General features: G+C 38.2%; 1 pseudogene; it reads left to right on the plus strand.

Annotated features, from left to right (window-relative positions):
- Positions 1-631: 631 nt before the first annotated feature.
- LOC103416264 (protein ABCI7, chloroplastic-like) lies at positions 632-15,887 on the plus strand (annotated as a pseudogene).
- Positions 15,888-18,161: the final 2,274 nt, after the last annotated feature.

Raw genomic sequence — 18,161 nt, forward strand, 5'->3', positions numbered from 1 at the left:
GGACCGTATGACACCACTCAACAAGTTGATGTTCACGTAGAGAATCTCTCAAGTGAAAGCAACGAAAGATGGGTTATTCTTCTGCTTTTCTGACCAATCCGCTGACATCATCATTCCTCTCCGGCCCCTCGGAGCTCACTGCTCCCATATAGTTCCGACCGGCGTGCCCCACCACAACTACCGGCCTAAGGTCCATCGGTATAACCAAGATCAATGGTTTGAGGCTGAAAGGCAAGTGTTGGTCTTCGTCTGTGGTGTGCAAGGTTGTGTGTGTGAAGCCGCAAACCACCGTTGAAGGTCTCAACATTGCCGAAGATATCACTCAGGTTGCACAGTTACGTTATCTCCAAAAAACTTCAGAAGATACTTCAAGCTGCAGATATGTGGTCATGGATTGATTACTTGAGCTTGACGTGGGCGGGACGTTATCCAACGCGGGCATCAGCGGTCAGGCTTTCCTTATGGTCCACAAACGTCGAACATTACAGAGTTAGAAGTCGTTACGGGGAAGGGAGAAATTTTTAACTGCTCCAAAAAGGAAAACTCGGAGCTGTTTTTCGGCACACTTGGCGGTATCGGTCAGTTCGGTATCATCACCAAAGCTAGGGTTCTTCTGCAACCCACCCCGGACATGGTGAGATGGATAAGGCTAGTGTACTCCGAGTTTGACGACTTCACTCAGGACGCCGAGTTACTGGTGACTCAACAGGACGACGACGGCGACTTGTTCAACTTCGTGGAAGGCTTCGCATTCGTCAACAGCGACATAGCTTTGATCCCACATAACCGTCCGTCCTCAGTGATTTGCTTCAGAACTAGAGGAGTTCTGAGCCTCTTGATTCTCTGTTCCTTACTGAATCATCAAATTCTTCCTTTGGGTACTATTTCACTCTCTCTTTGTATACTGAAGACAATGAAAAACGATTGGTTGGTGGCGCAACGGGCCGTCGCCGAGAACCAGGAATCCAACCCCATACCGAGACGTGTTTTGGAGAGGTTGTTGGAAACCGAATCCTCCACCAAGTTCAAGCGACTTCTAGAGCGGTTGCCTCGGCAAAAACAGTACGTCAACAAGTCATGGTGCTGCTACTTTTGGTTAGTTTTTGTTACAAATATCCCATCTCCTGAGAATACCACAGGAAAAGCAAAAGCAGAGATAAGATTTTTTTCTTATTATTAATTATATTAATCATTCATTGTCTGCCATCTGCAAAAGGGAAAAGAAAAAGAAAAAGAAAAAATCATGATGTTGAGAGAATGTTTCAAAAAAAAAAGAAAGAGGAAAAGTGGGAAACAAAAGTAGAAAAGCAGAAAAAAAAAACAGAAAGCAAAAGAAGATAAAAAGAAGCAGACATAATTGCAGTGATAATGACATGCAGAAAAGAGAATTATAGGTGTGACCCATTGAGCAATGGGTCAGATTTATTTTTTAATGATGTAATTTATTTTTCTTATCTTTCGCAGATATCTGTATAACCCCATCAGAGGGTAATAAAAAAAAACAGCAAGCCCAAAATAATGGGCTGGAATGTTATGTGGAAGGCCAAGGCCCATATGCCCAAAAGAGCCAGGCCCTACGACTCCAAAATTATTCGGCACCCTGCCGCTATTATCACCAACCAGGTGATCAAAAGTACGTTATTCGGCACCCTGCCACTATTATCACAAACCAGGTGATCAAAAGTACGCCCAGTACTCCAAAATTATTCGGCAGCCTGTCGCTATTATCACCAACTAGGTGATCACAAGTACGCCCAGTACTCTAAAATTATTCGGCACCCTGCAGCTATTATCACCAATCAGGTGATCAAAAGTACGTCCAGTACTCCAAAATTATACATGAGCATCACTCATGTCAATCATACATAAACATTCATGGGCATCATTCATATCAACATCCATGAGCATCACTCATGTCAATCAACATAAACATTCATGAGCATCACTCATGTCAATCAGCTTCGAAAGCTTCATTTACAGAGCTACAGCTTCGAGAGCTTCAGCTTCAAAAGCTTCATTTACAAAGTTCTAGCTTCAAAAGCTTCACTTGCAAAGCTTTACCTACAAAGCTTCAGTGCAAGGTATACAAATACCACCTCCGAACAACCGTCACTTCGGCCCATACATGGATTCAATTTGAAGTCTCCAGCTAACAGGCTTTATTGACCGAAGACTTGGAGGACTACATTATGTACCATATATTGGGCCTCAACTGGGCCTCATGAAAAATACTTGGGGGATTTAGCCTATTATTTATATACTGAGAAGCGAGCCATTATTCTATAAAAGGGATTCCCTCACTTTCATTAAAGAACACCCATTCTTTATGTAGTGAGGAGCGAGCCTTTATTCTATAAAAGGGACTCCCTCACTTTCATTAGAGAGCAACCAATCACTTATGTATTGAGGAGCGAGCCCTTATTCTATAAAAAGGACCCTCTCACCATCATTAGAGAGCAACGCCGCCAGCTGAGCAACCGCCTTGCCGCGAGCATCACTCTTAACCCATCACTTATGTATTAAGGAGCGAGCCCTTATTCTATAAAAGGGACTTCCACACCATCATTAGAGATCATCGCCGCCTACTGAGCAACCGCCTCACCGCGAGCATCAACTCTAGCCCATCATTTATGTATTGAAGAGTGAGCCTTTATTCTATAAAAAGGGACTGCCTCACCTTCAACGCCACAAGCCGAGCCAACCAAGGCAACATAAGCCACAAGCCGAGCAGCCTCACAACATGTGCTACTTTTAATTGAGCATCATTTCACTTTGAGCACCGCCTCATATCAAGTATCAGTTCAAGACGACATCTAGTTACTTCGGCCCACACATGGACTGAATTTCAAGTCTCCAGCCAAAAGACTCTCTTGACTAAAGACTTGGGGGACTACTGTTTGTACCATACTTAGGGCCTCCGTATTTAGATCTCATATAAATACTTGGGGGACTCAAATGTAATTATGTAATAAAGGAATGGGCAAATATGTAATAAGTGAGGAGCCCTTATTCTATAAAAGGACTCATCACTCTCCTCATTGGGGTAGGCCAATTCTTAGGCATGCCCTTCACCCTCTCAAAGCCTCACTCTCACATTACAAAGGCTTTCTCCCTCATAATCCTCTCAGAGAAATACAATATCAGTGTGGACGTAGCCCAAACATTGGGGTGAACCACGATACATCTTGTGTTATTTACTTTCTTGCAGATTCACGGTTGGATTTACGTTGTTCCAAGACCCCTCCGGTTTTGTGCATCAACACCTTCAATAATTATTGTACATATTATTGCACACATTGGTGTATAATAGATTACTTTAATAATTCAAAGGGCTTTCAATAATTATTACCAACGTATTAGACAAAAGACTTGCCACAAGAAAACATTTCAATTTATTCAAGAAAAATACCAATATACTAGTGCACTTAAAATTGTTACATAATACAACCACATTGTCACACTTAAATTTATGAGAAGAAAACAACTACACTAGCACACTTAAAACTATCCATTATCACCGTTCTTCTTCTTGACGCCATATATGATCAACCAAATCCTTTCGAAGTGTGTCATGACCTTAAAGAGCTTGAATTCTATTTAAACGTTTCATGTACCCAGTGTGACACTATCATGTCGACTTTTGTATGTGTTTGCGGCAAGATATTCACCATCTCTTACCATAGCTCTCGCATATGTTGGTTGGTCTCTATCCACATCTTCATCAGAATCTTCCTCAATTTCTATGTACTTTTCTTCAACAATCATGTTGTGCAAAATTATGCACGTCATCATGATGGAATGGAAGTCTTCCACATTCCATAATTGTGCAGCCCCTCAAATAATGGCCCTTCGAGCTTGTAGGATCTAGAACGCTCTCACCACATCTTTCCTGCAAGACACTTGTTTTTGCGAAAATAATTTCTTCTTCACACCACCGGGACGAGAAATGTTTTTCACAAAGGTAGCCCAACTAGGATAAATACCATCAGTTAAGCAGTAACCTAGCTCATGTCTATTACCATTTAACTTGTATCTCCATTTTGGTGCCCATTCATTTACAACATTATCAAACAGAGAAGAAGACCAAAGAACGTTGATATCGTTGTTTGATCTAGGAACGTCGAAGAATGCATGCCAAATCCAAGAGTCGTAAGACACCACAACATCGAGTACGATGGTTGGCTTGTTGTGATAGCTCTTGAATTAGCCAGCCCAGGCAGTAGGATAATTCTTCTACTCCTAATGTATACAATCGAGACTTTATATCATACCAGAGAAGCCTATTTTGTTTGCCTTGCATATAAGCATCTTCAAGTCTTCACAACTTGGCTTTCAAAGCTAAGTGGCTCCATATATGGCTTCAATTGTCTTACAGAAACACTTGAGGTTTTCAATAGCAGTGCTCTCTGCAAGTCGATAATATTCGTCAATTGAGTTTGCAGGGCACCTATTGGCTAGCATATGAAATGCAGATGTGAGCTTCTAATGAAGTGATAAACTTTGTCGGCCTATGACATCTATCTTCCTTGCAAAGTAGTGGTCATGATGAGCAACTGCGCTCAAGATGCTTTCAAAAAGGTCTCTCATCATCCAATACCGCCTTTGAAAATCATAAGGAGGATATCTTGAACGTTCAATGAAATAGTCTTTCATTATCCAGTCATGACACTCTTCTATATCACGCTGCACAAATAAATGCCTCGTGACAGAACCATGATAGCTAGATGTAGTATGGTGCTCATATTGCATAAGTGAGTTTGTAAATTCAGCTTCTTCGTTGTTCATTTCTGCATCCCCAATTGCAAGGCTTGCTTGGTGTGTCATCTGCATTGTCAAGCTACGCCTTCTTCTATCACCCATTGAAGAGAAATTGATGATTTTAAGAAAACAAAAACACTATGAAAGTTGGATGATTGGTGAATATGTTGTGTGATGGTTAGATATTCAACATATGCTTATATATATGATGATTTAAGGTTTGTGTTTCATGTGTTTCATATGTATTTAGTATAGGTGTGTGATATCCACACACCCCTTTTTAATTTTCACACACCCTTCTAATTTTCAGCCGTCAAATCTAATGAATTGAAGAATATCAAATAACAGAAATTAACAGGAGTATGTGATAAGTAAAAAGGGGTGTGTGGATAGCACACCCCTTTAGTATGTGTTTCGTGTGTTTCATGTATTTGGTGTGTTATATATCTATATCATGTGTTTTGTATGTGTTTCATGTGTTTCATATGTGTCTTGTGTGTTTTGTATGTTTCATGTGTTTTGTGTTTATACATCTCTAACATGTGTTTCGTATTCTTCTATGGTGTTTCATGAGTTTCATGTGTCAGTTTAGCTATTTTTCAATATTTATCGGAATTTAAATATTTTTAGGTTAAAATGTTTATAAAATTAATTTAGGACTAAATTCATTCTTGAATACTTTGGGGCTAAAAATTTAACCCAAAAGGGTTGGAGCAAAAATGTTGTTTCTAGGTTAAAACCTAAGGGTCTGTTTGGTATCCCATTTGAAATTTTTTTATCATTTCTCAAAACATTTATTAAGAACATTTCTTGAAAACAATTTTCTTTAAGATTCAAAAACTTGATTGATTTGCGATTTAAAATTTTTAAATCTTACGACTTAAACCAGACAGAGATCTAAAAAGAGGGGGTCGCAGGCGAGAGAGAAAGAGAGAGAGGAAGAAAGAAGGTAAGAGATGATTGAAGGAAAGAGAAAGAAGAGAAAGGATCAGACGAGATAGAGAGGAAGAAGAGTGAGAGAAATAACCGAGAGAATCAAGATAGCAGATTGAAGCAGATACGAAAAAGATAAAAATAAATAAAAAAAAAAGAGGTGAGAAAGAAGAAAAGAGAGAGAGAGAGATTTGGAGTAAGAGGCAAAGAGAGAGAAAAAAGAAATAAGTGAGTTTAAGTTTAAAAACTCTAAAAACTCATTTTTTATGTTTTTATAGAATAGACTATATTTTTAAGTTAGTCTTGAGTTCAGTTTTTGAAAATAGTCCTACCAAACAAGTTTTTAAGCCTAAAACTTGAAAATTATTTTTGAGTTTAAAAAGTTGGATTGAAGTAGAGTACCAAACATGCCCTAAATTTTCTGAGTTAAAAATTTTAGATTTTAACCCAAATATTGGAGATGGTCTAATAAATTTACAATGTTCAAATTTATTAAAATCAAACTTGCAATTTTGAAGACTTGGGCATATAATAAAGTGAAATTGGGAGAAATGACCTATTTTCTTATTGTTAGGACTAAAATAGAATTTTTGGGATATGCACAGACCATGCATAAGTCATGCATAACAATATGATAGAAATATGATTTTTCTAAAACTTGAAATGACCAAATTGCCTCTATATAAATCAAGATTCTAAAAATCGCTAGGCACTAGTCGGGCGACGGGCAGGGGCCTAGCGCCTGGGTGGCCTAGGCGGATTTATGTAAATTTATTATATATCTTGTAAATAAGTGCATATTTACACCTAAAAAAATATACTTGTATGGATAATAAAAGAATGATAAAATGCAAAAATAAAAGTAAAAGAATACACAAATTATATTATTAGTACTTGAATTTGATGGAATAAGATACAAGTTCAAATGATACAAATCTGAAATTTTTTCAAAGATGATATGAATTTGTAGTGTATTTAAAGAAGAATAAAGGCGCCAAATATATGTTTAGAAATCATTTAATCTATGAAAACAAAGTATTTGACAAAAAAAGAAAGTATTTAATCAACAATTAAAATAATTACATAAAAAATGGAGGGTGGGAAACCAAGATGCATAGAAGGGAGGGAAGTGGGGCATCATTGTGCTAGCTGTAAGCCTGTACCCTCAATTTTTTATTTTATTTTTATAGTTGTACCCTCCTTTATATATGAATTCAAGCAATTAGGATGCTAGGTGTCCCATTTTAATTGGACAATAGTTTACAATATATTAAATATGAAGAAAGTGAGACCGGTCACGTGGTTGAGCATCGAAGAGAGAGACTTAATTTTCTCTCCTCTTCTTCTTCTTCCTCTCGTCTTCCTCGCTGGAATTCAAAACCTAGAATAGACTGTGTAGCTATGCTCTGCATTCCTCCTTCCTCAATTTGACAACATAAAAAGGCAGTGAAACGCCAAGACCGCCTCGGCGCCCGCCTAATCCCTTCCCTGATTTTCCTCCCGACTATAGGTTAATCACGACAGTTGACCACCGTCTAGTGCCTAGGCCAATTTTTAAAACACTGTTATAAATGAGTTATTGCGAAGATCCATTCATCATTTTCCATTTCCTTGGCCGAAAACCTCTCTTGGGACCCCTGTTCCACAAACCCTAACCCCCAACGGTGCAAGAGTAAGAAGAAGATCAGATCTACAACCTATGCCCTGCGCAAACCTCATTTCCTCTTTGCTTCACAAATATTGACCTCGACACCGTTTCTTCTACTCCCAGACTTTAGTGTGACCCCATTTCCTTTACAAACCTGCGACTCGTCGCTCACTTATCGATGCTCTGTCTTATGATCGAGCTGAGATCGTTGGCTTTGGGTGAGTTGTCGGAGGAGTCGCTGGGAACCAACAGGAAGACGAAGGTGAACATGACTAGCAAGGTCAGGAATGAAATCATGGGGAGCTTAGATTAGAGGTTGATTGGATTAGATTGGGAATTGGAACAACAAGATCTAAAGCTCTGTGAGGAGATATTGGATTAGAAATTGGCACACGGAAAATTCCTCATCCATTGGTTTTGATTTGTTTTTTCAAAAGTCTTGTTTTTTGTTTAGGTTAGACTATTTCAATAAAATTTTCAGTTTTTTATTAGTTTTCGATTCAAAAATTAGCAAAAACTGATGGGTTTGTTTTGTTTGATGAATTTGTAAATAAGCACCATATACATTGATGTACACGACAGGCCCCTGACATGCATAAGACATGCTTACAGATCTGAACTCAACTAAAAGCTCTCTTTCGACATCCTTCTATTTGAAATCAAACAAATGACTCAATCAACTGTGTATTTCTACAATTTATATGTGGGTATTTTCATCATTTTACCTTTGTACATGGTGTACATGGAGTATGCATGATCGATTTGTCCTATTTTGGTCCAAAATAACAAAATTGGTAATTTCTGTCAATTGTCCTATAATAAAAGTCTTTATTATGAGATGAAACTTTCATTAGGGGTTGTGTAATATCCCACATTGCCCAGAGAAGTGGATCATGTAAGCCTTATATGCATATTTTCATCTCTACCTAGCACGAGGCCTTTTGGGAGCTCACTGGCTTCGGAGTTCATCAAAACTCCGAAGTTTGCGCGAGTTTGTGTGAGGGCAATTCCAGGATGGGTGACCCATTGAGAAGTTCTCGTGTGAGTTCCCAGAAACAAAACCGTGATGGTGTGGTCGAGGCCCAAAGCGAACAATATCGTGCTACGGTGGAGTAAAGCCCGGAATGTGGATGTGACAAGTTGGCACAGTGCGGTTCGGCCCAATTCCACCTTAAACCGGAACTAGAAAATATTAACAGTTTGGTTCGGTGCAGTTCCGCTTGAATTTGTTATTAAAATTGTATACTTCGGTTAATGCTAGTTTACAGTTCCGAATACTAAAACATTTGAATACCAATTAAAATGGTAGTCAAAGTTTACTTGTTTTTTGCTTTTTTGCATGCATGTATTCAAATATGTCTTCTTCAATGGCTAAACAAAGTTACAAACAAAACAAATCATTTTCAAATATTAAATCAAAATGCAAATGTCCTTGGCACTTTGGCAACAAGCAAACAAAAAACTACATCAACCCGCTATTAAGGATATGGTAGAAAGAAATAATAGAAAAAGAGCTCCAGTATAAAGATCCTTAGTAGTACGTAAACCGATTGTATATCACCATTGATAAACACCAGAATAAGCGATATTCACTGGGCCAAGAGCACTCCCACAAGTAAAGGCTTCTATAGCCGATTGACCAAAATAAGGATCCCAAATTGCATGCAGCAATAGGTATTACATGTAAAGGATCATGTATCCATGCCTCAAAATTTCCTTGCCAAGCTACATGAAATAGATTTCCGGAAGTCCACAGAAAAATTATTGCCAATTGCCCAAAATGGGAAGCAAAAATATTTTGATAAAAACATTCCTCAGTAATATCATCATGACTCTCGAAGTCATGTACGGTAGCAGTACCAAACCAAATATGACGAGTAATGGGGTCCTGAGCTAAGCCTTGGCTAATCAAGGTGCCAAACCTTCATGTCGATGTGAAAGCTCTTAGGGAAGATCAGCATGTTATCCCTAGAGTAAGTTTTATCCGTTGAGCGATGACTTTTCCACTTGACACTATCGGATCACTAAGCCCAACTTTCGTCCTTGCTTGACAGGTGGGTCTTACAATCAAGCTCCCTATTGATTCTCTCCCAATTGGTTGGACCGTAGATGCGATGATTTACTTCATGGGTGAGGTCTCTGGTTCAAGTCCAGGATGGCCTAGCTACGCCAAGGAAAATAATAGAAGAAGCATTTGACTCATTCATGCATTCTTCAGTTCTTTTTTTTCAAAATACTTCAATTGGTACACGCAAGAAATAGGTCAATTCAGCAGCTTTTTGCTCAATCTCTCGTGGAGTAAAATTCTCATCAGTAAGAGTCAAGGGAATGGCTTATCCTTCTATCTCCATATAAAGGACACGACGAGCATAAATACCCTCTTTAATTTCTATTCTGATGGACTGAATGTCTCTCATAAGGAATCGGAGGAACATGCGACGATTTTTTCCAGGAAATCCCCAACGAAAAATACACACTATGCCCTTTTTTATATCGAATCAATCATAACCACTACCTACATTCCACGAATTTGTGCACCATAAATAGGAGCTAATAAAAGGACCTGTGATCCCATAGAAAGACATCATGATACTTTGTGGAAAAAAAAAATAATATTTGTTGAGAAGGAAATAAAGATATAAAATTCCTATCAAAATAACTAGACGTTCCAACCAATAAAAACCCTAATGAACCTAAAAAAAAAAAGAATAAAGGCCCAACAGAAATTACTTGTTTTTCGAGACCCCGCTATAAGTTCTACCCATATACGTTCTGATCGCCAACTCATACTCTAACTAGACCTAGTTGCATTTTATTGGAATTGGGAGAATAACAAAAATAATTTATTTTCTTTACTTTTTTTGTTTTCGAAGTAACTCTTATCAACCAACACTATTATGATGTGAACCTTTAGGGATAATTCATTGAATTTCTTAGATCCAAACTAAAATAATAACATCCCTTTCATATGATTTCCTAATACATATGGATATATTGACTTTACATTTCAAAAATTCTCCCCAATCCCGATCTATTTGAAAATAGTTATAATTCATTTATCATGTTTACACATACATAAGAGCTTATGCTCGAAGGAAGCAGCATATTATGCCATATTTTACTAAATAGATTTCCGTGTTATGATCCAAGTAAATCTTAATATATATATATATATATATATATATATAAGATTTGTCCTTGTTGTATCTAAAAAAATCTTGTTTTTTGAACATAAAGAGATAAAGAAGCCAATTGCCAAAAATACTAAGCCCATTAAGGCACAAAAATGGAGGGGAGACTGTTGAGAGTTATCATAGAATGGGTACCTCGATTTAATATTTGTACATGTTATTTATTGTTTTATATTTTAACCATATCCTTATATTGTTATAAAGATACCTAAGTGAGTATATATATATATATATATACTTAATAGGGATAGGGAGTCTATAAGTATATGTTTTAAGAAATATATTAATTAATAAAATACAATAAATATATAAATAAATTGACATATTCATCTTGAGAAATATGACCAACTGTGGTTTGAACGTATATACAAATAATTTCTTTTTTTTATACTTCTTACTATTAGATAGTGCCCATAAATCTCATGATAGGTACCCAAAGATTCATAGTGAACTTCTATGGGGTCGCACAACACATGTACTCTTTACCTGCTTAAGCATTCATAGCACAAACACTTTACTACTCAAGTTGCATTATATACTCATCACCAATACATCGCATGATTCATCATGACAAGGGCTTTTGCTCATGGAGCTATATTTTTTATTAGAGATTACAACCCGGAAAAACACAATTGTCCTAAAATAAACCAAAAAACAAAACTCCTGTTACGACACAAACCGTTCTACACTTTGTCCAAAAATTTTGGCATGCCGGCAAGGCAAGGGGCTATGAGGTGTGGATCCATGGAACCAATCGAGTCAAGCACTTCAAGAACAAGCTTATGGCTGGGTGAGAAGTGGGATGTGGGAAAGCATGAGAGAGAAAATCGGGTGGGAGAAAAAAGGGAAAATAACGAAAAATGCCAAGGAAGCCAAGGAATGGACATGAAACCCAGATCTAAGACAAGCTCAAGGAAATTGGGATCAAGCCTAAGAAAATATGAGAAAAGTACAGAGGAAAACTAAGAAAAGTGAAGAAAGGAAGAAAACAATGAGTAGTAGGAGAAAAGTGAGGGGGTTGCCATCGGCAACCATGGCTTTACTTTCTTTTGAGTTTTTAGAGGGCGAGAGTGTTTTTGGATGATGCTAGATAGCAGTCAATTATTATGAGAAATACTTTAATGATATTGACACTCTTCTTGTTATTACCAAAAAGACTTTCATGATATCAACATACTGCTAGGATAGCATCCCAAATTAGTTGAGAAAAACTAGCAAAAATAATAATAAAATGAGGATTTCATTAAATTTTTTTATTACAACTAATATTATGCAGAAACGGTAGCGATTTTATTGCTTAATAAGTAGTATCTTTAGAAAGTACAGCTAAATTTTTGGTATAAATCAGTGTTGAAATTTCTAGGAATTCCTTAATAATGTAATATAAAAAGTCTAAAATCATTTGGTTACATCCACTTCATCCTTTAATTTATGGGTAGGATTGCACGGACAAAATTTTATGGGTATAGGACTAAGGAATACGAGAAGAAGTTATATGGTGGTACCATTGTAACGTTGTTGCGTTATCGACACAAGATGTTGTGGTGGCAGTGTTTAAGTGTCATGTAAATTGATTTTTGAGAATGAAAGTTAGTCTTATAAGAATAGTAACTTCACGTGTTTGTATTCCGATTTTTCTACGATAATTCAGTCTACTCAGTAGTATAGAAAATGAACGATCATGATTGAATTGAAGAAAAACTATAATTCTCAACTTGGCAATCTATTAAAGACAAATGAGTAATTGAACTAAACTAAGCTATAAACTCAACTCATGGTCCCTTTACTTTTTCATTTGGGACATTCTTCATCATCAATTGAAACCGATGTTTTACGTCATTTGAGATGCCATGCTTTTGTGTTTTTATGCTTCAGTTATTTTATTTTTCATTTGGGTTTAGAACAGGAAAAACGACGTTGTGCAAACTTGACTTGAAAATTTTCAAAATAAAATAATTTAAAACAAAATTTTTTTTAAATTGGTGAATGACCAGGATGGCATCGTATAGACATTTTGGTAGTATGCAGGCGGGACGAGACGGAATGGAATGGAATTAGACGACACAGGACAGGACGGAACAGAGAGGGAGCAAATATGCCGTTGCATGGAAACAAGGAGGAAGAAGAAGGAGACGGAGAAGTTATAATTTTGTGTTACACGGATGTGGAATGAGTCGTTCCAGAGGATGAGATGGAACGAAAATTCATCCAAAACTCGTCCCGTGGAACAGCGCGTTCCACCCGTTTTAGGCACACCAAACATGGGATGGAACGCTTCGTCCCACTCCGTTCTGTCCTGTCCCACTCCGTTCCGTCCTGTCCCACGTACCAAACGGTACCTAAGAGAAACCAACGACGTCAGCAATTCAAGGTAGCAGCTGCATTGCGCGCGCTTTCTCATGTGCTTGCTTTTGTAAGTCATGCATCATTTTTAAAATATCACAACTCCATAGGCAGGACCTCAGAAGTCTTTTTTGTTCAAATTCTTCTTCTTCCTCTTGTCATTCTATTTCAGTTTTTTAATTTTTTGGTTGTTGAATTCTGATATATAAATTTGGGAATTAGGGATTTGGTTAGCTTTTCTATACCGTAATGTAAGGTACCACTTGGATGAGTAACTTTAAGGAATATGGTGGAACATGAAGTAACTTATTTATTGTTACAATTCTCCAATTGATTCCTACTAACATCAGCATCATTTCTCATCTTCTGATCAGAATATGTGTTTCTTCATGGTGTTTGATATAATGCTTGAAAGAAAATTGGTGTTTCGACACATTGCAGGCTTTTGTATTTGCTTAATTCCACAACTAAATCTCGTCCACTAATTTACCAAACAAACCACAACCAAATCCCTCTCAACTGCAAAAGTTCCTCACACACACGCCACACTAAAGGATTCAATAATACCTTTTGAGATTTGGCTTCATGAATTAGCAAGTGACTTCTTTTTTTTTGTTGATCTTTGTGTAATTTTGTTGATGTGGCTTGGATTTTAATAGATTTTTGGATGTTTTCAGATTTTATCTTTGCAATTTTAGTGGCTTGGTAGGTTCACCATATAGGGTTGAGAAGAGGCTTTAGAGGAACAATCTCTAAGATTTTGTAGAGGTAAAGAAGATGAAGAATAAGAAGAAGAAGGTAGTGAGTCTTTAAGAGCTTCAGCTGGTTGAAGGACAAAAGGGTCTGATAAGGCGAGTTGTGAAGTTGGAGAAGCTTAAGTTGAAACTCTGAGTTTGGTTTTAAGGGTTTGGGCGTAGAAAATAATGGTGCCGACGGTCTTTGAATGTGGGGTGTGAATGATACAGCAGCCATGGATTTGGTAGGCTATGAATAATAAGAAAAATAGAATGTTGTTGCTAAAGATGGGGTGTGGGCTTAAACTTTTAAACGAATATTCATGAGCAGAAAGTTTATCTGGAAACTTCAGTATAATCCTCTTTGCTTTTATGCCATTTCCCAAATTGTACGAAACCTGTTTAACACTTAAATACTTACTTCTACGTTATCACATTCGCTTTTGGTCTATTAATGGAATCAGGGCTCCAGATATAACCGTGATTTATGTATCAACTGGGTGCAAGTTAGAATATCTAGTTTATCTGCGATACTTTGCAAATAAGGGTGGTGATGAAGGGTTAAATATACTGCCATTGTCAAATCCGAGGGTGGTTGTGTAACTTGTGTTGGTGGAGAAGTGAGAGGAAATTTGTATAATTGAGGAGTTCTTGAAGATGAACTCTCAATTTTGGTCACTTTCCATGGCCTTATATCTGTAAACGGATCGAGTTTATTGGGTTTGGGTCGGGTTGAACTCGACCCGTTAAGTTAACGGGTCATCCGAACCAAACCTGTTAAAGCACCCGTTAAATCCGTTAACATGTATTATTATTTTTTTTTTTGCATAGAGTTTATATTTTGTTGTTAAAACTTTATTGAAATTACTAAAATATTCTCAACTAACGGGTGTTAATGGGTGCTAATGGGTTTAACGGGTTGACCCAAAGTGACATGTTATTTAACGGGTTGACCCAAAGTGACCTGTTATTTAACGGGTTGTTAACGGGTTCACTCGTTAACGACCCAATCCGTTAAACATCCACCCAAATACTAATACTAACGGGTCAGGTCCAAAATACCAGGTCTGCTTATACCTGATACAAAATTTTATCCCTCTATCTATCACGCAGTTCCCGTTGCATAAAATTTGTGAAGTTGATTGCTTTTTAGGAATCAGCTAGTACATATGAGCTTTTGGAAGTTAATTCTGGTGGGAAGTTGAGCAAGCATAATCTCCATGTTCAACAACTAGGACCAGACACAATCACCGATTTATAAAAAAGCAATTGTCTATCAGTAATCAAACACAAGATCTACATAATAATGCAGTCCTGGACCATCCATGGGGTTATTTCAGACAACTTCACAAGTGCATCGTGTCTCATTCTCTAGGACAAGCTGTTTTTTTATGGGATCATAAAGGTCAACATGTAATCTCTTTCATCTGATTGTCCAGATTACTGGGACTTCTTAACTTTGTCTCACAAAACTTTGTGTCCATTCTCTCGCCCGATATGAATTTTTTGTTTATGGAGACTCTCAGATTTTATGTTTATGTAGTTCTAGACCAAGTAAATTAGATGTCTCTACTGTGTGAAAGCAATGTTAATTTATGGGGTTATTTTAATGAAGTTCCTTTGCTTGGACAGCATTTTTTCTGAACTTATGAGGCTTCTTCTTGTATCGTTGACTAGATTTATGTTTGCTGCTCACTGATACAGTCACAAAATTTGCACTTCTAATTTGCAGATATGCTCAGCAAATAGGCGGTAGGCAGTTGACAAAGTCTTCTTCTTTCTTACACCTCGTGCAACTGTAAATGTCAAACCCAATCTTCAAATTATCGTTGACGGTATCAAATGTTCCCATGGATGTGCAATTAGGTACCGTTTGGTACGTGGGGCGGGACGGAACGGAGTGGGACGATGTGTTTCTTCTCACGTTTGGTGCGCCTAAAATGGGCGGAACACGTTGTTCCACGGGATGAATTTTGAGTGAATTTTCGTTTCGTCTCAACCCCTGGAACGACTCATTCCACATCCGTGGAACACAAAATTATAAACTCTGTCTCCTTCTTCCTCCTTGTTTCCATCCGATGATACCTTTGCTCCCTCTCCGTCCCGTCCCGTCCCGTGTGCATACCAAACGATAGCCATGTAGAAGAAAGCCAACTCTTCTATTTCCAGGCACGTGACATCAACGTAGAGGCAGCAAGGAAGGCTCTCCTATTTACCTTTGGTGCAAAGGGGATTGAAATTATCTACTTGGATGAAGAACAACGTGAAAAGTCAAATTAAAGAGTTGTTCGATCCTACTGCTGATACATTATATGCATAATGGGATGATCTAGCACTGATCGTCTTATGAGCATTCTAATTCTCATTGATTATCGAACGATTCTTCTCCATTTGATTAATGTTGTCAATGTAAAATGGTTCCTGTTGTGTCAAAGTTGTCACGTATTCATCATCAATTGAAACCGATGTTTCACGTTATTTAAGATACCATGCTTTTGTTATTAACACTTCAATGTATGTGTTTTCTGCATCGATGCAAATTCACCGTGAATTCGGGTGTATTTAATTAGGATTTGAAATTAGCTTATAACATTTTAGGTGGATTCAAGTAGAAATGGATTTTAAAGGATTTTAAAAAGTTAGAAAATTTGATGGAATTATAGAGGTTTCATAGTGTATTTCAAGTATTTACAAATTTCACCTCTCCCTAAGAATTTGAGGGTATTCATTCAAAATTTTACATAGAATACTTAGAAATTGTTTGTACCATACTTAAGGCCTCCGTATTTAGATCTCATATAAATATTCGGGGGACTCAAATGTAATTATATAATAAAGGAAGGGGCAAATATGTAATAAGTGATGAGCCCTTATTCTATAAAAGGACCCATCACCCTCACAATTAGAGGGGCCTCACTCTTACCCTCAGAGGCCAACTCTTAGGCCTGAAGCCCCCTCATCCTCTTAGATCCCCTATCACGTTACAGAGGTTCTCTTCCTCACAATTCTCTAAGAGAAATACAATATCAGGTGTGGACATAGCCCAAACATTAGGGTGAACCACGATACATCTTGTGTTATTTACATTTATTGCAGATTCACGGTCGGATTTACGTTGTTTCAAGACCTTCGGTTTTGTGCATCAACATTTGGCTTCGTTTGTGGGAATCGACACAAAAAACTATGTCGGTTCTCTTTCATTTTTTCACCTCCACCATGAATCAGCAAAATCTGCAAAAACCCAAAAACCCAAAGCTTTCCTAAAAAACCCAGAAACAAAAAAGATCAAAATCTTAAACACTCCCCATCTCTCTCTCTGCGTATCTGCACTCATTTAATGAAAAATAAACCTTGAGAGATAACCCTGTCATGCTCGAATCCAATCGAGCTATCATAATTTATGAATGCATCTGAGAGAATCCAACAGCAGGAGGCGACTTTCACCGCAATCCGAATCCTTTTTTTCGTTCAAGTATTTAAATCCAATTGGACAGGATTCAGCGTCCGTTTTCGCTGAGTCTTTTGTTGTTGCTGTTCTCCATCTTTGTTCTTGATCAGACGACTGAGATTCTTTCGAAGATTAGATCGAGGTACGCAGCAGGGTGATCAACCGGTGTTGAGCTTGAGACTTGGGGGCGGTCACGGTAGCAGTAGACTCCTTGGTCATCGCCTTGACTCCTCCTCCTCCGCCATCCAGCAACGAGCCGTCAGGCCCATCATTAAGGGCCGCGACGTCATAGCCCAGGCCTAGTCCGGTACCAGCAAGACCTCCATGATTGCCCTCACCGTTTGCTAGCCCGTCTGCCAACTCGGTCTGCAAGCAGTTCCCGGCGCTGACGTCCTCAGCCATGGTTCCAGTTGAGTTGTTATCTATATGCGCAAAGCTTTTGCAGATGAAGGAACCTCCAGCTTTTCCAGTTCGAGACCTACTAGTAATGATATACTCCCAAAATGATGATCTTCATTTCTGAGTTTCGAAAAGGCAGATGATCTCCTGACATTGGGTACCTTTCTCCAGCTGCTCTCAAACAACCCAGCTGCTCTCAGGTTGCAGCCATTGATCCGCGACCCAGAAACCGGCGAAGCCCCACCTTTCTCTGAATTCTCCTTCACCGGCCGATCGAACCGCAACTCGAGCTCACTGACTCGGTCGTTCAGGCTCTACAGGAACAGCTTACCCCCAAGCTTCTCGACTCACCGAATCATCCTGTATGAAAGAAGCGACATCGTTTTGATCGGGGTTGGACTCAACAGCTCCGCATATTCTTCATTCCAACTCTCTCAGTGTCTCATTTATAAGCCAGTCCCCAGCAAGCTAGCAAGCCCCATAGTCGACCCACTACTCGAAACACTATCGTTTTGTAGCGAAACAGCACCCGGCATTCAAATCAGCAATGATGGTTGATCATCTGTTCGAGGACATATTTCAGATTCTGCGATTGAACCCAGATGGAAAAAAGTTCGATAAAGTTACTCGAGTAGAAGCAAAGAGTGAGACTTGCTAGATGTTCATGCACCTAGATGTGAATTCAGAGGTGTATCCGATGAAAGAAG

Source organism: Malus domestica, chromosome 15 (genome assembly GCF_042453785.1).
Source record: "Malus domestica chromosome 15, GDT2T_hap1".
Lineage (NCBI taxonomy): Eukaryota > Viridiplantae > Streptophyta > Magnoliopsida > Rosales > Rosaceae > Malus > Malus domestica.